Source organism: Panthera uncia (assembly GCF_023721935.1).
Source record: "Panthera uncia isolate 11264 chromosome B3 unlocalized genomic scaffold, Puncia_PCG_1.0 HiC_scaffold_1, whole genome shotgun sequence".
Taxonomy (NCBI): Eukaryota; Metazoa; Chordata; class Mammalia; order Carnivora; family Felidae; genus Panthera; species Panthera uncia.
This window is the reverse complement of record NW_026057582.1, coordinates 34,792,793-34,817,713: the sequence shown is the minus strand read 5'-3', so window position 1 is coordinate 34,817,713 and position 24,921 is coordinate 34,792,793. Positions and strand designations below refer to the sequence as shown.

The following is a 24,921-nucleotide window of genomic DNA, read 5'->3' as shown; positions in this document are numbered from 1 at the left end:
CTGAGCTGTCAACACAGAGCCCGACGTGGGGCTTGAACCCATGAACTGTGAGATCATGACCTGAGCTGAAGTCAGACGCTTAACTGACTGAGCCACCCAGGCACTCCTAAAAGTATAAAATTTAAATAAGACCTCTATTTTCACAAACATTTCAGATAAATATGGACCTTAGATTTTTTGGTTGAAAATCTGAGTATCCTAAAATCTGCTCTGGAGGATTTCACTAATTAACATGTTTACAGGTATAATTAAAGTGCTCCTTTTTCTCATGAGCACTACCAAACCTAGAAAATTAGCAAAAAAACCTGTTAGAGATACTATTTTAGAAATGGAACATTTTAAAATAAATATAATATCATAGGTGTTTACTTTTGGGTATTTGATGTATAGGCATATTAAGAAATTGTGACTCAGTTGAAGTGGTTTTATACAGAAAGTATACTTTGGTCTAATTTTTTTCTCCTGTAGCATGTAATACTTATTGTGTTATACTATGTTCATTCTGATTTCCTAAGAATTTCTAGCCTTTTAGGACAAAGAGGACACCTATTTGGAGACAATTCTTTAGGAGTCTTTTGTGTTTCTGTCCATATTCTGAGCAGAAGCATTGACAGCTTTTGTTGGGGGCTATCTTTTAAGGAAATTTGTATAGCAAACAGCCTACGTAGATAGAAATAGTGTTTCCATAAGGACAGGTGATAGATTTCTTTGCTGTTCAGGATAATCAAGATAATCCCTTTGGAGGAAAAGATAGGGTTTGTTACTCCTTGAAAGATTTAGATTGGATAAGCTCAGCTTTTTTCTCCTATAATACAGCCTACTGTGTGTACAGGCATCACTGGCTCTCCTTGTGTTGCCTCTTAAGAATTAGAGCTTGGGGAACCAGTGCAAAAGATTATATTCTGGCCACTACTGTTGTTTTGAGTAGTAAACTTCTTTGTCTCTGACCCAAGAGTGTCATACCTTCTGCCAGGATTATCTGATGCTGATTTAACCAGGTATCACTAACACAACCTACTGATAAAACAAAGCCGAGTTTATGGCTTAGGCTGTGAAGGAGAATACCACCTTGCAAGAGCTTTGGTGGTATCTTAGAGGGGCAAAGTCAAGGCTAAAATGTGAGAATTTGAAATTTTATTTGAGTCTTCCAGTGGTAATGATGGGGCCTGATTAGGATTGAATACCATGATATAATAGTTTAGAATTGGTGAAACAGCAAAGCAAGGATTTGAAAATTGTTGATGTTTCTTGTTGAAGAGTTGATGGGTCTTTCCTGAAGCTTCTATAATGAACAATCAAGTTATATTCATGCAAGAGTCTTCTGGAATAGTAGAGGTATGCTAATGAGGACATTGGCCTAATAAAGTCTTGTTAATATACACAGGAAGTTGTATGTGTAGGTAGTTACATTAGTTTTCTAGGACTGCTATCACAAATTACCACACACTTACGGGCTTAAAAAAATCCTTTCATCCCTAACTTTTGTTGTTTACAAGAAGTCCTTAGTGTTTTTTGGTTTGTAGCAGCATAACTCTAATTTCTACCTCCATCTTCACATGGCAGTCTTCCCTCCGTATCTGTATTAAAATTCTTCTCTTATAAGGACACCAGTCATTGGATTAGAGCCCACCTTAATTCACTATAACCTCATGTTACTTGATTATATCTGCAAAGACCCGATTTCCAAATAAGGTTATGATCACAATGAATGAATTCTGGAGGGACATTATTCAACCCAGTACACAAGAGTATGTGGTTTCAGTCCTTAGAATCTAAGTTGTGTATGGCTAGATGATTTTGTTTCTCAATATCCATGACACTGTCCAAGATGATTGCTTAACTTGCATTTAGAATAAAATCTCAGGCTCTTCAGAGTTTTTGACAACAGCATGATGTAGTGGAAAGAATACCAGTACGGAAATCAAGTTGCCTTGGTTCTGGTTTGTACCTTGCTATGAACTAGCTTGAGAAAATTACTGTCTTCTCTAGCTATTAGTGTCTCAATAGGTAAATGGGGAGGTCTAGAAGAAAAGAGGAATGGACCAAATGATCTCTAAGGGCCTTTCTAGCTCTCAGATTCTGAAGTTTGGTAATTGTTGAGTGTGTGTTCAATTTGTTGGAGTGACAAAATGAGAAAAGGAAATAGAGAATACTTTAAATGCTGATATGATAGATTCTGACCTGTGAATGTAGCCTTATTTATGGGAGAAGATTTTATTTATTATTGGGTGAAGATCATTCATGAAGATACTAGGTAAACATACAGTTAGTCCTGATCTCTCTGACTTAACCATATTTTGTTTTTCTGTTAGTTTGAAATAGTATATTTGGAAGGGAGACATTCTTCAGGTCAGTTAATTCCCTTGAACTTAGAAAAATGTGCTGTTGCTGTACTCTCTCAGCTGAGTTCAGAAAATGAAATAACCTTTTCTGAAGTGAGCATGAGAGTGTAGCTCTCCCTTCATTGCCCACATTTCTCTATCATAATATTCCTGTGGTCATGGGATCTGAGAAAACTTCTTACTAGAGAATAGTAATAGTCTAGTGAGGTGGTGCATGGTGCTGGATGGAGTTCTAGGTGTAAGTGTCTCTTCTTCCATTGGATTTTTCTTATGTTTTGAGTAAGTCATTGTAGTACTGTTCGAATTCTTTCTTTGAATAATGTTGAAAATACATAGTTACTTCATAGACATATTGTGGATGCTTAACAGGAAATTTTTTTGGCAATAGTAAAACTACCTATGGTTGTATCTGTGCTTGTCCTTTTCAAGGTACATATTAACAGTGTGTATGTATTGGTGGTAAGTATAAATGTAGGTTGAACCAATATCTTTGGATTTGCATGAAAGTGATTGAAGTAGAAGAAAATGAATTTTTGATTCATTCCATGCAGTAGAATATCAAACCCATCTTCCAGGAAACCCTGGGAATCTCTCAACGCTTGAACTTAAGGACTTTCCTACATAACTGCTCTTCAATTACAGACAAATTTTCCCAAGTTCCTGTTTTCAGCATGAGTATTTGGGTGATTCAGAGACCATCACCAGTTACTACAACAGTGGTGACTTCTTTTTTTTTAATTTTAGGAGACATACTAGAGTATAAAATTTGCAATAATACCATAGAAGTACTTGAAATAAAATGTTAAAATGATCATAATATAAAAACTAATATAAATAGATGCTATAATTCGGTAATAAGAATATCTTCTGAATCATTTTCTGTTCACATTTCCATCAATGTGAAAGAGTAGTAGAATGAAAAGAATAGTAGAATGTTGTTAGTGTATGTTTTTTTTTTTGATATGCTGTCCACATCAGTGAGAAAAAGTCAAGATTTTTTGATCTGTGGGTGATTCTGATGAATGAAAAAAAGCCTGGAAGGCTTTTCTTGGAGGAGTGGGGTATAGGGTGGAGATTGTGGCTGATGATTCAGGTTTGGATCAAATTCTCTTTCGTTGTAGTTTTCCCCTCCTCATTTTAGACCTTGAAGTTGGTCTAATATTTAACAACAAGATAAAGTTTCTTCCACTTGTAATAAATATTTTCCAATTTCAGAGAATTATGAATTGGCAAAGATTGAAAAGTAGAGTACGGATGGGTTTGATTTATTTTATGGTTTGGAGTCTTCACTTTCTATGTAGTGTTTGTTTTTGTTGGATTCACAGAGGCTTGAGAAATTGGAGGAATCTCCTACCCCGCATTCCCCAGCCAGCTATTCCTTCAGCTTCACAGGAAAAAAAAAAAAAAAAAAAAAAAAAAAGGAAAGGAAGAAGGAAAATCATGTTGAACACATTTTTTTCTCTCCTCAAACACCTATTCAGAATTAATGGATTACTGTTTGTTTGGTGGAGGGTTTTGTGTTTTTTGTTTTCTTTTAATTTTATTTTTTAGAGTAGTTTTACCTTTAGAGAAAAATTGAACAGAAGTACAGAGTTCCCTTATATCTTGCAGTCTTTCTATAATTGCTTATTAATACCAGATTTTGTTTTTTTTTTTTCCCCTTCCAATTCTTTGGGATTTTTTTATGTAGATGATCAGATCATCTGTGAACAAAAGACAGTTTGATTTTTTCCTTCCTAATTTGTATATCATTGATATCCTTTTCTTGTCTTATTGCATTAGCTAGGATGTCCAGTGTAATATAAGTAGGAATTCTGAAAGGGAAAAGTCTTAAGAGGGAATGTATCTAGTTTCTTACTGTTAAGAATGATATTTGCTGTACATTTTTTATAGATTTTCTTTATCAGCTTGAGGAAGTTCCTTTGTATTCCTATTTTGCTGTGAGTTTTTATCATAAATGGGTGTTGGATTTTATGCATTCTTTTTCTGCATGTATTGATAGCACATGATTTTTCTTGTATTGATATGTGATTGATTACATTAATTGATACATTAATTGATTTTTAAATATTGAACTTGATTTATATACTTGGAATAAATCCTATTTGTGGTGCATAATTAGAATTGCTAATATTTTTTGAGGGTTTTTTTGTATCTGTGTTCATGAGAGATATTTGTAGTTTTCTTTTCTTGTCTGGGTTTAGTATTAGGGTAATGCTGGCCACATAGAATGAATTGAGAAGTGCTCCCTCTTATACTTTCTGGAACAGGCTGCAGAGAATTGGTATTACTTGTTCGTTAAATGTTTGGTAGAATTCACTTGGGAAATTATCTGGGTATGAAGCTTTCGTTTTTGGAAATTATTATTTATTTATTCAATTTCTTTGATCGTTATAGCCTTATATGGGTGATCTCTTTCTTCCTTCTGTGAGCTGTGGTAGATTGTCTTTCAAGGATTTGTTCCATTTCATCTACGTTGTCAAATTTATGGGACTTGAATTATTTATAATATTCCTTTATTATCCTTTTAATGTCCATAGGATCGCTGGAGATGGAACCTCTTTCATTTCTGATATTACTAACCTGTGTCATCTCTCCTTTTTTCTTGAGAAGCCTAAGGGTTTATCCATTTTATTGATCTTTTCAAAGAACCAGCTTTTTTAGTTTTGTTGCTTTTTTTCTCTATTGTTTACATATTTTCAATTTCACTGATTTCTTCTCTGATTTTTATTATTTGTTTTCTTCTGCTTAGTTTGGATTTCATTTGCCTTTCTTTTTCTAGTTTCCCATGGCAGAAGCTTGGGTGATTGATTTTAGCTCCTTCTTTTAATATATGCCTCCAATGGTATATACATTTTTCTCTGAGAGAGAAAATACAGTGGTGCATGTTGCATCCCACAAATTCTTATGTTTTATTTACATTTTTACTTAGATTTAAATATTAATTTCTTGAGATGTTTTCTTTGACTCACATGTTACTTATGTATGTTGTTTATTTCCAAATATTTGCATATTTTCTAGCTATCTTTGTGTTATTAATTATTAGTTTAATTCCACTGTGGTCTGAGAGCCTACTTTGTATGACTAAGGTGTGTTTTGTGGCCCAGAATGTAGTCTGTCTTGGTAAATGTTCTCTTTGAGCTTGAGAAGAATGTGTATACTGTTGTTGTTGGATAAACTAGTATATGGATGGCAATTAGATCTGGCTGAATGATGGTGCTATTCAGTTTAACAGTATTCTTACTAATTTTATGTGTTTTGGTTCTGTCAGTTACTGATAGAGGGGTGTTGAAGTCTCCAAATATATGGTGAATTCGTGTATTTCTCTTTGCAGTTCTGTTAATTTTTACGGCATATATTCTGATGCTTTGTTGTTAGGTGTATACATATAAGGGAAGTTAGATCTTCTTGAGAATTGACCCTTTGGCATTGTGTAATGCCCATCCTTCATCATTGACTGACAGTCTTTGTCTTTTTTTTATATTTATTTATTTTTGAGAGAGAGAGACACACACACACACACACACACACACACACACACACACACGAGTGCGAGTGGGGGAGGGGCAGAGAGAGAGAGAGACACAGAATCTGAAGCAGGCTCCAGGCTCCAAGGTGTCAGTAAAGCTGGACGTGGGGCTCAAACCCATGAACTGTGAGATCATGATCTGAGCCAAAGTTGGCCACCTAACCAGCTGAGCCACCCAGGAACCCCAATAGTATCTGTCTTTTAATTGATGTATTTAGACCATTGTTGTTTAAGGTAATTATTTGTATACTTGGATTTATATCTACCATATTTTTAACTGCTTTCTATTCCTTGTTTCTGTTGTTTCTTTTTGTCTTCCACTCTGTTTTTGCTTTCTCTTGTTTCAGTTGAACATTTTATATAATTTCATTTTTTTAAATCATATCTTAGTATATCATTATACTTACTTTACATATTTTTTAGTGGTTACCCCAGAGTTTGTAATTTTACATTTACAACTAATCTAGGTTCACTTTTATGTATGTATGTATGTATGTATTTATTTGTTTGTTTATTTTTGAGAGACACAGTGTGAGTGGGGGAGGGGCAGAGAGAGGGGGAGACACAGAATCCGAAGCAAGCTCCAAGCTCCGAGCTGTCAGCACAGAGCCTGATGTGGGGCTCAAACTCACGCACCATGAGATCATGACCTGAGCTGAAGTTGGACGCTTAACTGACTGAGCCACCAAGGCATCCCTTTAATTTTTTTTAATGTTTATTTATTTTTGAGACAGAGTGAGAGAGAGAGAGTGTACGAGCAGGGGAGGGGCAGGGAGAGAGAGAGAGACACACACACACACAGAGGATCCGAGGCGGGCTCTGTGCTGACAGCAGAGAGCCCGGTGTGGGGCTGGAACTCATGAATCATGAGATCATGACCTCAGCTGAAGTCAGATGCTTAACCCAGGCACCCCTTGGTTCAGTTTCAAATAATAGTATATCACTTCATGGGTAGTGCAGGTACCTTATCACAGAGTATTCTTAATTCCTTTTTCTTGTCCTTTATAACATTGTTGCCATTCATTTCATTTATCTATAGGCTGTGATCACTGGATATATATTGTGCTATTATTATTTTTAACAAATTGTTATTTTGTTAGATCAATTAAGAATAAGAAATGTAAGATTTAATTTTACCTTTTTTGAAAAATTTATTTATTTATTTTGAGAGAGAGAGCACAAGTGGGAAAGGGGCAGAGAGAGAGAGAGAGAATCCCGAGCAGGCTTTGCACCACCAGTGCAGAGCCCAGTGAGGTGCTCGAACTCACAAACCATGAGGTAATAACCTGAGCTGAAATTAGATGCTTAACTGACTGAGCCGCCCAGATGCCCCTACCTTTTTAAAAATTGTTTCTCTAATTTCTTCCTTTTTTAAATGTTATCCAAATTTTCTGACCCTTTGTAATTTGTACTTATAATGCTTTGTAGTCTTCCTTCCTTCTGAAGGACTTTTTAAAACATTTCTTGCAAGGAAGGCCAGTAGACCTTCAGTTCCCTCAGTTTTTGTCAGAGAAAGCTTTTATTTCCTTTTCACATTTGAAGGATAATTTTCCCAGGTACAGAATTCTAGATTGGTGGTTTTTCTTTTAACACTTAAAATGTTTCACTTCACTCACCTTGCTTGCATGGTTTCTGAAGAGAAGGTTTGATGGAATTCTTATTTTTCTCCTGGCTAGGTAAGGTTTTTTGCTTTTTTTTTTCTCTGATTCTTTTCAGATTTTCTCAGCTAGTTTTTTGAGTTTTGTTATGATATGCCTAGATGTAAGTATTATAGTATTTATCCTGTGTGGTGGATTCTGATCCTTATGGATCTAGTTTATTGTTTATCATCAAAGACATACTTTTTCCCTTAGAGTGTTGTTGATTTGTGGCATTTCTTTTTTCTTAGAGTTTCCATTTCTCTGCTTACACTACCCATCTGTTCTTGCATGTTTACTTTTCCCATTACTACCCTTAGCATATTTACCATAGCTATTTTTAAACCCAGTGATAATTCTAAAATCTCTGTCCTACCTGAATCTGGTTTTGAGGCTTGCTTTGTGTCTTCAGAGTACAGTTTTTGCCTTTACAATGCTTTGTACATTTTTGTTGATAGCCAGACGTGTTATATTAGGTAAAACAAACTGAAGTAAATAGGCCTTTAGTTTGAGGTTTTATGTTTATCTGACAAGGAGTTAGGCTGTGTTTACTATATGCCGTACCAGCGGTTTCAGAGACTAAAATTTGTAGTGTTTTGTTTTTGGCTGTTCTGCTGTTTTTGGGTTTTGTAGAGAATCCTTTAATAGGGTCTGAGGCTTGCAGCTCTTTTATTTGTGATGCTCTATTGTTGTACAGGAGTTACATTGATGTGGTGGTAAGGGATCAGATTAGGTCTCAGTGATTTAGTGAACTCGATTTGGTTATCTCTTACCTCATGTTGAAGGGTAGAGGGGGCTGGAGTTGGATATTTCCTTTCCCCTAGGTTTGTTAGATACTGTAAAACCCTGGTTGGTTAGGCTCTATAAAATTCCAGTTTGTTAGGCTTTATTAAAATTAGTTTTCTTTTGAGGCAGACCTTTTTAAGAACAGAGAGCTCTGGGCATATTTCAGGATGGTTACTTTTCCCCTCCCCCTTGAGGAAACGACATTTTTCTCAGATCTTCCCAGTGAGAACCTGATAGGGTTCCTGGAGGTAAAAAGTCAAGAAAATGTGGGGACTTCTCAAAGACTGTGTTCCCTCTCAGTTTTTCACCCTAAGCTAGTTGACACAGAGCCTCCAGCAAATTGTCAATTACTGTTTAAAGTATTCCTGTTGATACTGGCTCAGCTGAAGGCTTATGTTCCTGGGCTTCTGCATCTCCCACACTGTGATTTTCTGTATCTGCCTGTCTGTCTCTCCAGTTTTCAGGGTAGCAGTTTTCCCTCTGAGCTCAAATCTCTGATGGAGCTGAGTCGTCATTTTCATTTTTCTCAGGTTTTTGTTTCTTGTTTGTTTTTGTAGTGAGAACAGAAGTGATGAACTATAAGCTTTTTATGTCAGATCTGATTGAAGATTATTTTTGACTCTTTCTGACAACTTTGTAATGGTAAAGACTTGGTATAATATCCTCTGTCTGAGTTGACAGTATTTTGGAATTTGATTTCCTTCTGGCATTAAGTTTGCACCGTTTGAAATGATGTATTCTAACTTACAAGAATGAGTAAAGGACTTTTTCAGAGGGAAATTGGTCTTAGGACTGATACTTGTTATTGGGGAAATGACTTCTTAGCCTATTTATTGTTCTTCTGTTTGCAAGTATAGTTTGGGGACAGTGACAAACTTTGTTTCCTATGTTGGTAGTTAGAGTTTCATTTTTATCTTAAACCATACAAAAAACACTTCATTTTTACAGCCTTTTTGGGTATAGGGTCATGTCAAGTTTCACTAATTTGCACTTGGGATAATTATACTGATGATTCTGGGATGGTTATTAAAACCTTGTGCTGATACTTTGGATATATGGAATTAATTAATTGGATGACTCACTTAGATTGGGTGTCTTAATTTAATTATTACACTGCCCACTAATTATTTTTATGAGCAGAGAATAGGGTAATAATGTTAATCCTTACATTTTCTGTGATGTGGTAAAACAGTTTAATGCACATCATGAATTTAGTGCTTAGATATCGTGAATTTAGTGCTTTGTAGAAGTATGATATCTTGGTAGAAGTATGAAAAGAGAAAGTGTGGTAAGTTATATGTAAAATGTAGTTTATTTTCTTTTGAAAAATCTTTGCATTAAAAAAGTCAGTATATGGGGCACCTGGGAGGCTCAGTCGGTTAAGGGCCCGACTTTGGCTCAGGTCGTGATCTCATGGTTGGTGCGTTTGAGCCGAGCGTCGGGCTCTGTGCTGTCAGCTTGGAGTCTGGAGCCTGCTTCAGATTCTGTGTTTCTCTCTTTCTGCCCCTACCCTGCTCATGTTCTATCTGTCTGTCTCTCTCTCAAAAATTAATATTTAAAAAAAGTTTTTAAAAATCACTATATTTAGATAATTCAAGCAATGGTTCTTCTTAAAATAAGATAATCTTCCTTAATCCCACAGTTTAATTTTTTTTTTTTTTTAACATTTATTTATTTTTGAGACAGAGAGAGAGCATGAACAGGGGAGGGTCAGAGAAAGAGGGAGACACAGAATCCGAAACAGGTTCCAGGCTCTGAGCTGTCAGCACAGAGCCCGACGCGGGGCTTGAACCCACGGACTGTGAGATCATGACCTGAGCTGAAGTCGGATGCTTAACCGACTGAGCCACCCAGGCGCCCCCTTAATCCCACAGTTTAATATGACTATAGTTACTGTGTGAATGTATGTACCTTTTTGTTCTTTTTCATATATAGATTTTTTTTTACATAGTTGTGATCATAATTTCTTTTTAAATTTTTTTTTAATGTTTATTTATTTTTGAGAGAGAGACACAGTATGAGTGGGGTAGAAGCAGAGAGAGAGGGAGACACAGAATCTGAAGCAGGCTCCAGGCTCTGAGCTGTCAGCACAGAGCCCGATGTGGGGCTTGAACCCACAGACCGTGAGATCATGATCTGAGCCAAAGTCAGACACTTACTAACTGAGCCATCCAGGCGCACCCATAATTTCTTTTTAAATTTGTGCTTTTTATAGTTACTAGTGTTTTCACATTCTGCATCATTGTGTTTTTAATTATAGTTTTTTTTTGTTTTTTTTTTTTATTGAATGATGTAGTTGGATTGGTCAGACTGAGCTGTGTGTACATTTATTTAGCTTTTCCATTGCTTTTGACTTAGCTTTTGCATGTGCCTTTTCCTTGCCTGGATTTTCAGAAGTCTCAGTCTCTCTGTCTTTCTCTTCCTTTTTCTTTTAAAGACTATTTTATGTTTTTTTCCCTGGGGCTAATTAACTTTTATTGGATCTTGGAAAGTGTAATTTTTTTTTCTTATGTGATTAGAAAACAATGCTTTAGGACTTATATTGCCACAATGATTCACATTGTTCTCTTCTAAAAATTGAAATTTATAACTAGGTGATAAAAATGATCTCCTGGATGTGTCAAACTTGGTATTCTAGACTCTCATACTTAGGTTATAAATTATATTTAGTCAAATAATTTAATATTTTATGTTGTACTTACAAACTGAATTTTCCTTACTGATTATATATTTGTGGGTGTAATTTGATGTCTGTCAGGATTCCTTATTAGATTTTTCTGCATTCTTCTGACTTTTCCTCTGCCCTATCATTTGTGTTTAGGGCTAAATTGGGTCTAGCCTTTTGAATGGAAAGTCAGTAGTAATAGAAACTTCTTAGAAACATTTAGTGAGTCTGATGATTCTGAAACCACTTCTTCACCCATAAAAGCTGTCAAAGGATTGTTTTAAGACCTTCTATACTCTGTATTCCCTTCTTGCTTTCTAGATTAGGCATTTTATAAAGTATTTACTTTTTTTACTCTTGTCATCTTCAAGATATTTTACTATGATTAAAAATATCATTTTTCTTTTTTTTTAAATTTTATTAAAAAAAATTTTTTTTTTTTAACATTTATTTATTTTTGAGAGAGGGAGAGACAGAGCATGAACGGGGGAGGGTCAGAGAGAGAGGGAAACACAGAATCTGAAACAGGCTCCAGGCTCCGAGCTGCCAGCACAGAGCCCGATGCGGGGCTCGAACTCACGGACCGCGAGATCATGACCTGAGCCGAAGTCGGACGCTCAACTGACTGAGCCACCCAGGTTCCCCAAAAATATCATTTTTCTACTGAGATGTAGGTGACCCAAGGGAAGGAAAAGATCATGCAGAATTGTTGGGATCATTCATTAAAAAAAATTTTTTTAATGTTTTATTTATTGTTGAGAGAGAGACAGAGCATGAGCAAGGGAGGGGCAGAGAGAGAGTGGGATACAGAATCTGAAGCAGGCTCCAGGCTCTGAGTTGTCAGCACAGAGCCTGACGCGGGGCTCGAACTGACAAGTGGTGAGATCGTGACCTGAGCTGAAGTCAGATGCCCAACTGACTGAGCCACCCAGGTGCGCTGGGTTCATTCATTTAAAGGCAGTAAAATTCTGTAATTGAAATTTGTTCTCATTCTTTGTGATTTTTTTTTTTTTTTTTAGGGAAGATAGGATTTAAAAAATATATATATCACTTAGGAATATCTGAATTGGTGTGAGATTTAAAGTGATGTATATACAAAGGTGCTTATCATACTTCTTTCTATCCTTACTGCCTTCTTTTTTCTATTCTTGCTTTCCCGCCCTTTCTCCAACAAATGTAATGCACAATTACTATGAGTTTCGAACACAAAATGATTAAGACCCTGCAGTTCGGAAGCTGATAATTTAGTAGGTGAGCGGGAAATGTAAGTTAATAGTTGCAATGTAAGAAGCCCCCTAATTTCCTATATAATAATATGTTCCCCAAAATGTGTTTGAAAATAAATATTCACATGGCAGAGAGGTAGGAGGTGTTTGGGTATTTTATGGGGAGTTACTCCACAGAGCCAAATCTGTCATTATAAAACATCGAATTCTAGTTTCTGGTCATGTTGTCTCTTGGGACCAGGAATCCTAGTTAGTACACAACATCAAAAGTATCTGAGTGGGATACCTGTCCTTGGGCTGAACAAATGGATCTTGGGCCCAACTTTGGCTCCTTGTAGAGAGGGGTGCAGCCTCTGGAATTTGAGCCCTGTTACTGGAATGGTAGGTATATGAAGCTGGGGGGAAAAGGATCTTTCTTGCCCTGCTGTGACAGTATGACCTGGGTGCTTAAAGGATGCTTCCCACTCACATGTTTGATCACCTAGGATGTCTGTTTGCAACTCAGCAATTTCTATAGCTCTACACTGTCCCAAGGGAGAAATCAAGAACTGTTGGGAGTAGGTCTTGGGAAGAGTTAGGCCAGACAATAGGACACTGGCCCTGCAGGATTTTATAATGAAAGATTTAGTCACCCCTTCACCCTTACCATTCCAACTTTTATGTGTATGTGGCCAAGGCTTTGTCTGTGGTAGGACAGGGAAATAAGGTAGGGTGAGTTAATTTGTTTTTTCATCATAGGCCAGGATAATATTTTTGTTTATCTCTACTTCAGTGAGGCCTGGCTTCAAACTTCTTCTAATTCCTTAGCATTGTGAGCTACCAGAACTTCATGAAGTAACTCAAAATCATTGATAAAATGATATCTAAGAGACTGAATTTGGTGTTCTGAAGGTAGTTTGAGGGAATCAGTCTGTAACGTGTGAAATGTGTTGAGTTGTATGAAGTTTAGTCCTGGTCTACTTACTGTGGTAAATACAATTGATGTATTTGTAAAACTCAGTAGTAGCACATGGGGAGGAATAATAAATTGTGCCTAGACGGTAATTAGAGGGTTTACAGAGGAGGGAATACTTGAACTTGTTAGTAAATGGGTGGCTTCAAAAGTAGATCTAATATGAGGCTCCTGGGTAGCTTGGTCGGTTAAATATCCCACTCTTGATTTTGGCTCAGGTCATGATTTCACAGTTACTGAGTTTGAGCCCCTCATCAGGCTTGCAGAGCTTGCTTGGGATTCTCTACCACCCCCCCCTCCCCCCCGCCCCCTGCTCATGCATTCTCTCTGTTTCTCTCAAAACACATAAATAAACTTTAAGAAAAAATAAATAAAAGTAGATCTAATAGTGGAAGTTTTGGTCTGATAATGCTGATATCTTAAAACCTTACTCAAATCAGAAAGAACTTGTGTCCAGAATATATTATTTGGGACTGAGCTCTCTTGAATATCTTTATACATCAATTCTTCATATACAAACTTTAGCAGCTTCTAAGCTGCCCTTAGTAAATTTTCATTGTGAATTACACATTAGATGATTGAATGTTTTTTAAGTGGAATAACCATTAACTGAACGTTAAGATTCAGGTACTGTGTTGAATGCCAAGGCACCCACAACATACAACATGAATTAAAGTCTTAAGCAAAAGGCCAGAGGAAAGACAGAAATCTCTAAAATTGTGACAAATAGGGAATTGTGCTCTTAAAAGTGTGCTTTTGAAAGAATGGGGAGGGAGTGATGATATCCTCTGAGTGGAGAATTAGGGAGTTTGAGAATGATGCATCTGATGGAGATGACAATTGAGTTGATAGCAGAGGTACTTTTATTGTTTTTTAATTTTAAATTAAACATTTTTTAAAATGTTTATTTATTTTGAAAGAGAGAGTGAGAGAGACAGCGTGAGCAGGGGAGAGGCAGAGAGGGGAAGAGAGAGAATCCCAAGCAGGCTCCACAATCAGCATGGAGCCCAGTGTGGGGCTCTGTCTCAAGAACTGTGAGATCATGACCTCAGCTGAAATCAAGGATGAGACACTGAGTCGGATGCTTAACCAACTGAGCCACCCAGGCACTCCACAGAGATACTTTTAAAGCTAAATTTCAAGTACCTGGTCTCTGAAGTTTAACTCTAGACTTTACTGGTTAAGTTACAATCTCCCATAGCATTTAGTTACATATCTATACAATGGAATTACTTTTTGTTCTTTTTCTTTTTCTTTCTTTTCTTTTCCCATAGCATTTAGTTACATATGTATACAAAGAGATTTACTTCTTTCTTTTCTTTTCTTTCTTTCTTTCTTTCTTTCTTTCTTTCTTTCTTTCTTTCTTCTTTCTAAAACTTACTTATCTTGAGAGAAAGAGCACATGAGCAGGGGAGGGGCAGAGAAAGAGGGAAAGAGAGAGAAGTAGGCTCTGCACTGTGAGGGCAGAGCCAGATGTGGGGCTCAGACTCATGAACCATGAGATCATGACCTGAGCTGAAACCAAGAGTAAGATGCTTAACTGACTGAGCCACCTAGGCATCCCGAGAATTACTACTTTTAATAAGGACCCTCAGGTTTTGTGTGGTTCAAACCAAAAATATATTTTTTCTTGGTATATTACATTTACTAGTAATATTACTATAAATATGACTGTACTATCACTACTGCTGTTGTAAACTACTTCTGTCATTACTATTAGTACTTCTGTTAGTACAATGTTCTAATGGTATTACTCCTTGTCCTCCTCCTCCTCCTCCTTCTCCTCTTTCTGGGTAATACTTGTTTTTACTAGGAACCACTTTAAGTTCTTTTTTTTTTAAATTTTTAATTAAGTTTTTTAAGTGTTTTTATTAAAAATTTTTTTGAATGTTTACTTTTGAGGGGAGGGAGGGGCAGAGAGAGAGGGAGACACAGAATCTGAAGCAGGTTTCAGGCTCTGAGCTGTCAGCACAGAGCCTGATGTGGGGCTTGAACTCATGAGCTGGGAGATCGTGACCTGAGCCGAAGTTGGATGCTTAACCAACTGAGCCACCCAGGCGCCCTGTTGTTTTTATTTATTTTTTAGAGAGAGAGAGAGAGAGAGCAAGTGAGCAAGCAGGGAAGGGCCAGAAAGAAAGGGAGACAGAAGATCTGAAGTGGGCTCCGTGTTGAGAGTGGAGAGCCCCATGTGGGGCTGGAACTCATGAACCATGAGATCATGACCTGAACTGAAGTTGGATGCTTAACCAACTGAGCCACCCAGGCCTCCCTAATTTATTTTTTATTTTAAGTAATCTCTGTGCCCAGCATCGGGCTTGAGCTCACTACCCCCAAATCAAGAGTCACATGCTGTACCAACTCAGTCAGCCAGGTGCACCTACTTTAAGTTCTTTATAGTTTTGTTTTATTCTTTTGAGTTCTTTACAGTTTTAAGATGGGAGATAAGATCAACTTTTAGGAAGGATTTTCAAGGGTATTGATTGAAAAACAGTGACTACTTCACGAAAACTTAATAAAATTATCCCCATTTTCAAAAAGTATTCTGATAATTCTAAGTTCTAGTTAGAAGGGTTATCCTATGTTATCTCTTTCATAATGTTTCTTGGTAAGTATTATTATATGCGTGGTAATAGGATTGACTTTTATGATTAGATTTATTCCAAATAAAAATTATTCCTAAATATGAAGCTTTTTTCTACTTAAGTATGTGCTTTTTTTGTTGTTGTTGTTACTCTTGATATTTCCCTGGACATTCAGGTTAGTCAGGGTGTTTGTGTGGTTTAGAATTGCTGTAGGGAGCATAAGCTATAGAGTAAGGCAGGTATGGTCTGATTCCTGACTTGGATACTAGCTAGGCTTGGGTAGTTCACTTAGACATTTAGTTAGAAGACCAGGTTTGTAAAATGTTGAGAGCACTCTAAGGGTACTCTGTGATACTCAAATGCTTGAGAGCTCTGATTGTTCCTTGTCTTTCTTTTTGGTCAGTAGAGGTTGGAAGTGCATTCACAGTCACAGAAATCTTTGTACGTATGGTTACTATTCTGAAAAGAGACATTCTGTCTTCCACTGTATATAGTTATGTATCTTAGATACTTCAGTTTTTAGAGCAACAGTGTTACTATGGTTTAGGGTCTGAGTTACTGGCTTGAGGAAATTTGATATAGGCAACTTCAGAAGAGAAGATAAATCTCATTTAAAAAATATTACTTACTGTGCTACCAGTTAGTAGTGACTTGTAATATGGAAATATTCTTAAAAATTCTAGGAAATGGGCACCTAGGTGGCTCGATTGAGTGTCTGATCTTGATTTTGTCTCAGGTCATGATTCTAGGGTCTTGAGATCAAACCCTGTGAGCCCGCTTGAGATTCTGTCTCTCTCCCTCTGCCTCCTCCCCGGGTTTGTGCTCTCTCTCAACAAACAAACAAACAAGCAAAATCCTAGGATAATTGTACTTTTATGATGGTTTATTACGTGTATTTTGTATTTTGGGAGTTTTAAAGGGGAAGGGGATCTCTTAAAAACATATTGGATTCTTTTGCACATTAATAAGTTACTTGACAGTTTGAATAATTGTAAATGAAAGTAGAATTGTTATTAATTTAATTTAATTTTATTAATTAACTAGGCTCCACACCCAACCTGGGGATTGAACTTACAACCCCTAAATCAAGAGTCCTGTGCTCAGGACCGAGCCAGCCAGGTGCCCCGAAGTAGAATTTTCATTTTATTTAATTCTAGATTCTAGAGGACGCTTTACAAAACATCTAGTCAGTCAATTAGTAGAGTGGTACTTTTTATACTTACTGTTAAGTTAAAAACTGGAATTTGTAGAGTGATAGTATTCTACATGACACTTTATCAAAGAGATTGTATTCGTTGACAGCTTCATATAAACTCTTCCTGATCACTCAGTGTAAAATAAATGCCTAGTTTTTATCATATATTGTGTATGACACTTTATGTGTGTATGTACATGTGTTTGTATTTGTTTATTGAGTATTTTCTTACCAGGATGAAAGTTCCATGAGTTTTTTTTTGTTTTGTTTTGTTTTGTTTTTTTAATCAAAATATTTATTAGATGCTTAACTGTACATGGCCTGAGTTGTGAATGGGCTTTGTTAAAAGCTTGAGTGCCTGGCTAAACCCAGGAAAACTGCCTCCTTTTCGTGTTCACAGAGCAGCTACTGCTGATAGTTGGGCCAGTCCTATGGCCTGCAAAGGAGCGGATAAATATACCAGAGCAGGATTCTGCTAAATTGGAATGGAGCCAGAGTTAAGGGTGCTAAGCCAACCCTTCCAGCCAACCCTTCAAGATATATCCTGAGCACCTAAAATAGCACCTGATACTTAGTAGGTGATCAATGAATATTTGATGGAGGATTTTTCTATTTATTATTTATTTATTTATTTATTTATTTATTTATTTATTAATTATTTGTTTTTGAGAGGAGGAGTGGCAAGGATCAGATTTGAGTGAGATATAAATAACTTCAAGTTATTCATTTTCTTTTTTTTTTTTTTTTAATTTTTTTTAATGTTTATTTTTTGAGAGAGAGATTGACATAGTGTGAGCATGGGAGGGGCAGAGAAAGAGAGGAAGACAAGAATCTGAAGCAGGCCCCAGGCTCTGAGCTGTCAGCACAGAGCCCGACGTGGTGCTCGAACCCATGAACCGTGAGATCATGACCTGAGCCGAAGTTGGACACTCAACCGACTGAGCCACCCAGGCGCCCCATTAAGTTATTCATTTTCATAAAGACTATGCTGGGAAAGCATATTTGCATAGTGAAGGAATACATTTCAACGTTTAAAAAATGAGAATTAAGAACTCATTAGTTTTAAGCCTTGCTAGTTTTCATCATTGTAACCTGTTAAAGGAAAATAGAAATTGTGATAATTAAATTAAAAATTCAAGAGAAATTTTGATTGGTAGAGTGATAATATGTTTGTAATAAAAATTATTAAAATTTTAGAAAAATTGCATGCCATGAAATCTCCAAAAGTTAAAAAGTCAAAGTAGAGTGAGGTGTGACGCCTACGGAAGTCCCTCCAGCCGAAGTATCGTGCTGTGGTGAAGAGAGATGGATTTGTCAATCCTGGAGTTGAGGTTCTGCCTACCTGAGGCTGCTGCTGTGTGGAGACCCTGGGTGAAGCCACCATCAACATACCTGACTAGGAGGCAAAACCTTCAACTGAGGACTTGGGGGATAAGAAAGAAGGAAAATACATTAAACTCAATATTGGATAGGATAGCATTGAGATTTGCTTCAAAGTGAAAATGACAACTCATCTCATGAAACTCAAAGAATCGTACTGTTAAAGACAAGGAGTTCCAATGAATTCACTCAGGTTTCTTTTTGAAGGTCAGAGAATTACTGATAATCACACTGCAAAAGAATTGGGAATGGAAGAAGATGATGTGATTGAAGTTTATCAGGAACATATTATTAGTGAAGTTACCTTAAATAAAGTTCCATAGGGTTTAATTGTCCTGCTAAATAAATCTTATTACTTTGTTATGTAAAGTTATAATGATTGATTTAAGGGATTATGAATGAGTCATCAATGCTTTTCTCTTGCAGTTAGTGATTTCAAACCTTTTTTGTGTTGGTAGCAATGAAAAATTACTTAAGTCCTCTCTGGATGTGAAGAAACTCAAAGTTGCCTTTGGTTGTATCTTCATGGAATGTGAGCGGTAGATTAAATTGTCCTTTTACTAATATAAACACAAAAAGAACTAGTCTAGATTTTTTCTAGGCTTGTATGTCATTTACAGTTTTTTTCCCCCTGAAGATGTACTCCTCATTTCAATACATGTTAAAATTGATGAGTATACTTAAATATGTTTTAGTGGGCCTCCTCATCAGTCTTACTAGCCATATTTTAGTGCTCTCCAGCCACATATGACTAGTGATTGTTATATTGGACAGTGTAGATATAGAACATTTCCTTCTTGCAGATATACCTGATATAGACATTTTTTCTTACAGATTTTAATGATCCAGGTAATTATGATTTTTCAGGTAAGATTCTCAGTATTTTTTGTAAGACATTTGTACTATGAACTATATGTTGATTATTATGTTATATCATGGATACTCCACTAATTTTTGTTATTCTGTTTTAAAATGTCATTTTTATCTAATTTTGAGACTAGCTTCCATTTTGTAATATAATTTAATGGGAAATTTTGAGATAGTAACTAGAAATTGTCCTTACAGGTAACACAGAACATTAATCTTGTTAAGTGAGGTAATGAATAGAACTGTGTGAAAATTCATTTTAAGGCTTTTACTATCAGTATTTTAGGAATGTGGAGCTTTTAAAACAGCTCTTCTAGCTCCTAATGTGTTTTCATTAAACATGATAATAATGTATTTGTCAGTATAGTACTGGGCTTATAAAAGTTGCTGATTAGATGTTAGTTCTTTTAATACATAGATTTGATGCATAGTTCCCAAACTGGATGATTGTAAGAATTCCCTCAGGAGTGTTTTTTAAAAATACAGATATCCAAGGCATATATATTATATAACATATGTATTAATGCATACAAAGGATTTTGTGCAATTATTCCTTAGCATTAACTCCTTGGGATAGAATTGTTGGCTCAAAAGATTTGAATTATTGTTTAGATTTTTGATTTATAGTAACAAATTCCCTTCAGAAAAGTTGCACCAATTTTTTCTCTACACTGGGTATTATTCAACTTTTAATATTTCTCAGTTGATTAAAAAATCTCTTGTTTTAGTTTGTAATTGATTGTGAGTGCAAGTCAGCATTTTTCATAATCTTTTTAATGTATTTTGAGAGAGAGTGGGGGGGGGATGGCGAGGAGAGTGCGAGAGGGGGAGAGGCAGAAAGAGAGAGAGAGAGAAAGAGAGAGAGAGAATCCCAGGCTGTCAGTGCAGACCCTGACAAAGGGGGCTTGACCCCAGGAATCCTGATCACAACCTGAACCGAAATCAAGAATTAGATGCTTAACCAACTGAGCCACCCAGGTGCCCCTGCCTGTTTTTGCTATCTGTTCTTGCACACACCTAAGCTTCTTAGTTTGATCAGCAGTAAGCTGAATGATAGGGATAGAAGGCAAGACTAAGAAGAGGAATTGGTGTTCAGAAGAGTGGGGTGATTTTGGTTATTGTGCCTGGTACAGATAGGTGCAAAAATGTTAAATCTATCACAGATCTACAAGATTCTTGTACATATTTCCATCCATTGTCTCATAAATGGTATCTTTTTGGAATGTTCCTTTTCAGTTTGAGAGTGGAGGAATTGGCTTTAAAATTTTCTTATATAAAGAAACCAAATATTTTGCTACTGTTATTTAAAAACCATTGATTATATTTGTTTCTGGTTGTTATTGGAATCAGTTTGAAATAATGCCATTAATGATGCCATCTAACACAACTATTTCTTTTGATTTCTTGCCTATGTGTAAATATGATATGGCAGAAATTCTTAATTTTGGGGACTTTTTATCTTTGTGTCAGTAGTGCCTCATAGTATCTGACCCTGTAAAAGAAAAATCATTTCCTGTAATTACAACACTTCTGACACCAGATGTGTGGGTTTTCCACACCAAGCAACTCTTTAATTCTCTGAGGATACCAATGAGTAGTTAGCACAGGCCCCAGAGGTTAGAGGCTCAGTCCCACACAACTACCCTTCACTTTGGATGCTAGTTGCAAACAGTGGGTAGCTCACACTTCTGTCTGACTTGACTACAAATTGGGAGGGGTCCCATGACTTCCTCCTCAGGTTTTTTAATTGGCTATTATGACTCACAGAACTCAGAAACACTTATGTTTACCATCTTATTACAAAAGATATAATTAAAGATAACGATGAACAGCAAGATGAAGAGATACATAGGATGAAGCCCAGAAGGATCCTTGAGTGCACAGCTACTGGCACATGGATGTGTTTATCAACTTGGATGCTCAACCCTGTATTTGGTAGGGGGTTTTATTGCACAGGCATGATTGGTTATTAAGTCAGTGTCCAGCTGGACACTGGAGGATAAAGGGTGGGGGTGGAAGTTCCAAGTTTATAATCAGGGTTTGGTTTTCTGATGACCAGACCCTATACTGAAGCTATCCTGGAGCTCACCAAGAGTAGCCTCATTAGAACCAAAGATGTTCCTGTCAGGAAATTTCAAGGGATTTAGGAACTCTGTGTAAGTGGTGTGTGTCCCTGTGGGCCGTAGACAATTGTGTTCAGTCTGAATGGGGTCTTGTAGAGGGATTATAGGTGCTGGCACTGTCAAGAGCCCTTCTGAATACTGGGGGGCTCTGGTTTCCACGTGCAGAATAAACTGTTGACAGTTTATTATCAGGCTGAGGCTTCAAGGTTGCAGGAGGATTGTGTTTTTTCTGAGTGATTGGGACAGCACCCCACTAGAAGTCCTCACCTACATATTCCATACTCCTTCCCACCAAGTCCCTTCTGTAAACTGTTGGAGAGCCTCTTTCTACTTCACTGACCCTTGAATGTCCTCTACTGAAAAAGCTTAGCATGGTGCTCGTGTTAAAGGAGGAATACTTAAAGGGATTTTGTTGTTTATCACAAAACATACCTTGAAATACTCATTCAGAACTGAGGGGCAATAAACTGATAACTGACACATATGGGTAATATGGATATCCATTTGGATGGATATGGATAATACCCAAATTTGTTTACACAGTCACCTGTTGATGGACAGTCTGAGTTCTTTCTAGTTATTGGCTCTTAGAACTAAAACTGCCATGAACATTAATATATAGGTTTTTGTATGGACATATATTTTATTTTTAAAAATTTTATGTTTTTATTTATGTTTGAGAGAGAGAGAGAGAGAGCGAGCACGAGTGGGGGAGGGGCAGAGAGAGAGAGGGAGACACAGAATCAGAAGCAGGCTACAGGCTCTGAGCTTCAGCACAGAGCCCAACACAGGGCTCGAACTTGTGAACCACGAGATCATGACCTGGGTTGAAGTTGGATGCTCAACCAACTGAGCCACCCAGATGCCCCTGGACATATATTTTAATTTCTCTTAGGTAAATATCTAAATGTGGAATGACTGGATCATTTAGTAGGTATTTGTGTAACTTTTTAGGAAGTTGCCAAATAGTTTTTCGAAGTGCCTATACCATTTTTTGTTCTTGCTGGCAGTGTGTGATAGTTTCTCTATATCTTATCAACATTTGGTATGGTTATTCCTTTTAATTTTAGCCATTCTAGTAGGTGTAAAATGTTATCTACCTGTGTTTTAATTTCCATTTCTCTAATGACTAGTGATATTGAGCATCATTTCTTGTGTTTATTTACCACTTGTATATTTTCTTTGGTAAAATGTGTGCTCAAATCTTTTACCCATTATTTTAATTGGGTTGTTTTCTGATTATTGAGTTTTGAATGCTTCCTATATATTTTGATTCTATGTTTTGCAGAGGTTTTCTCCTGGATGGTGGCTTATCTTTTCATTCTTTTAACAGTCTCTTCTGAGGAATAAAAACTTCTAATTTTGATGAAAGTTCAGTCTATCCATTTATTCTTATCTGGATCATGTTCTTGTTTTTGTATCTATATCTAAGATATAGTTGCCTAATGCAAGTTTATAAAAACTTTCTCCTAAGATATCTTCTGGAAGTTTTATGGTTTTAGGTTTTATGATTAGTGGTATGATGCATTTTGAGTTAATGTTTTTTATGTGAAGTGAAAATTGAATAAGGGTTTGTTTTTTTTTTTTGTTTTTTTTTTTGTTTTTGCATTGTGATATCCACTTGTTCTGGGACCATTTGTTGACAGGCCATCCTTTACACTTTTGCCTAAAATCAGCTGATCGTATATGTCTGGGTTTATTTCTGATTACCTAATTCATTACTGATCTCTTGCCTGTCTCAATGCTACTACTATTTTGATTCCTGTGGCTTTATAAGAAGTCATGAAACCAAGTTGTGCTACTCACCTAGCTTTTTTCTTCTTTTTCAGTGTTATTTTGGCTATTGTGCTGGTTATTGATTTATTGCATCTTAGCTCCAGATTTTCCCTTTTTGCCTATTCTGTGAAAATGGATCTGGCTTTTTTAGTATTTTTCTTTTGCCAGCTGGCATAGTGTTGGGCTTTGTCAATAGAGAGTGCTGCAGAGACATTGCAGGAGGAAAAAGTTTTGCTTCTTGGTTTCTGTGTGCTTGCTTGGCAAGCTCCAGCAGCATACTCAACTTCTCTAGAATCAGCCCACATGGCTTCCTTAGTGTACAGTTCTTGCCGTATGTGTGACTTTACTAGCACTAAGCTTCTTTAGTGCTCAGAGGGCCGCAGTAACCCAGCAGCCAATGACCCAAGGCTAGCTTCTCTTTGTACCTCTCGTGTGGGTTTGTAGCAGAATGCCTTCATGGGACGCTGCCAGATAAATGGTTTTTCCTAGCCCCCTTATGAATGGATTTCTGCCAAGTTTCACAAGGCAAATTTCCAGCAAGTTCTGCTGGCATGGCACCAGAATGACTTATCTGTCATTCAGTGAGACAAGGCTATGCTTTCTCCGACAGGGTCTGATCTCTGCCCTGTAGAAGGGCACTCTTGTCTCAGCCCTAGGAGGTGTTAGCTGCTCTTGTATTCTTTCGTATTCTCTTTGCTTCTCACTAGTTAATTGTTGTTACACCGAGCCCTGTTATAGTTAATATTCTTTATACTTAACTTTCCCTTTTCAAATTTCCTTGTGACCTCTCTTTTCTGATTGGATCCAGAGTGATGCAACTGTTCTAGGTTTTTTTACATTTCCATCTGAATTTTAGAAGCAGTTACTAAATGTCTGAAAAAAAAAAAGCCTACTGGGATATTCACTGAATCTATGCATAAATCTGTGGGAATTGCATTGGAATCTATAGATAAATTTGGGGAAAATTTACCTCTTAACAGTAGTGAGTCTTTTGACCCATGGATAATGTATCACTGTTTATTCAGATTTTCAGTTTCTTTCAGTAGTGTTTTACGGTTTTATTATACAGATTTTTCCCAGATTTTGTCAGATTTACCCCTAAGTGTATTATATTTTTTATGTTCTTATAAATGGTATTGTTTTTGTTAAAAATCCCACTTTTGAGTTGTTCATTGCAAACATATGGAAATGCAATTGGTGCTTATATCTTGCAGCCTTGTTAAATTCATTTTCTGGCTCTAGTTTTTTTTTTTGTTTGTTTTGTTCTGTTTTTTTTTTTTTTTTTTTTTTTTGGCAGATTCCATTGGATTCTACGTAGATAGTCATGTCTTCTGTGAATGAAGAGAGTTTTACTTCTTTAATTCCACTCTGGGTGCCTTTTATTTCTTTTTCTTTGCCTGACTTCATTGGCTAGATGCTCTGGTATAATGGTAAATAGAAATGGTGAGAATGGATATTCTAGTCTTCTTATTTTAGGGGGAAAGCATCTATTCTTACACAAGTATGATGTTAATTATAGATTTTTCATAGATACCCTTTATTGGATTTATTAAATTTGTTTCTATTTCTAGTTTGCAGAGACTTCAAATCAGAAATGGATATTGGATTTTGTTAAAATACTTTTTTGTGTGTGTCTGTTGAGATGAAAGTTACTATTTTTTTATGTTTTAGCCCTAGATAATGCAAGTATCTGTTATTGTGCACAATTTTGTTATTTTTCCCCCCCAAAATGACCCTCTCCCCATAAAAAAAGTCAATTAATTTGCATGTAGAGTACCTGGGCTTAAAAAATATTTTATGTGCAATATTATTTCTAATTGGTTAAAACATACACTACACTAATAACAGTGGAGTCTAATTA

At 36.4% G+C, this 24,921-nt stretch overlaps 1 protein-coding gene across 12 annotated transcripts in view; it reads left to right on the top strand.

Moving 5' to 3' along the window:
* The window catches only part of FUT8 (fucosyltransferase 8), a 310,019-nt gene that overhangs the window by 52,690 nt on the left and 232,408 nt on the right, over positions 1–24,921 (top strand). For 7 of the 12 annotated variants that reach the window (XM_049612642.1, XM_049612647.1, XM_049612645.1 and 4 more), the window contains exon 3: positions 19,129–19,161. The exons of the other annotated variants lie outside the window; for them this stretch is intronic. The gene's annotated coding sequence lies outside the window, so the exon portion shown is untranslated. The remainder of the gene's footprint in view (positions 1–19,128; positions 19,162–24,921) is intronic. 12 annotated transcript variants of the gene reach the window in all.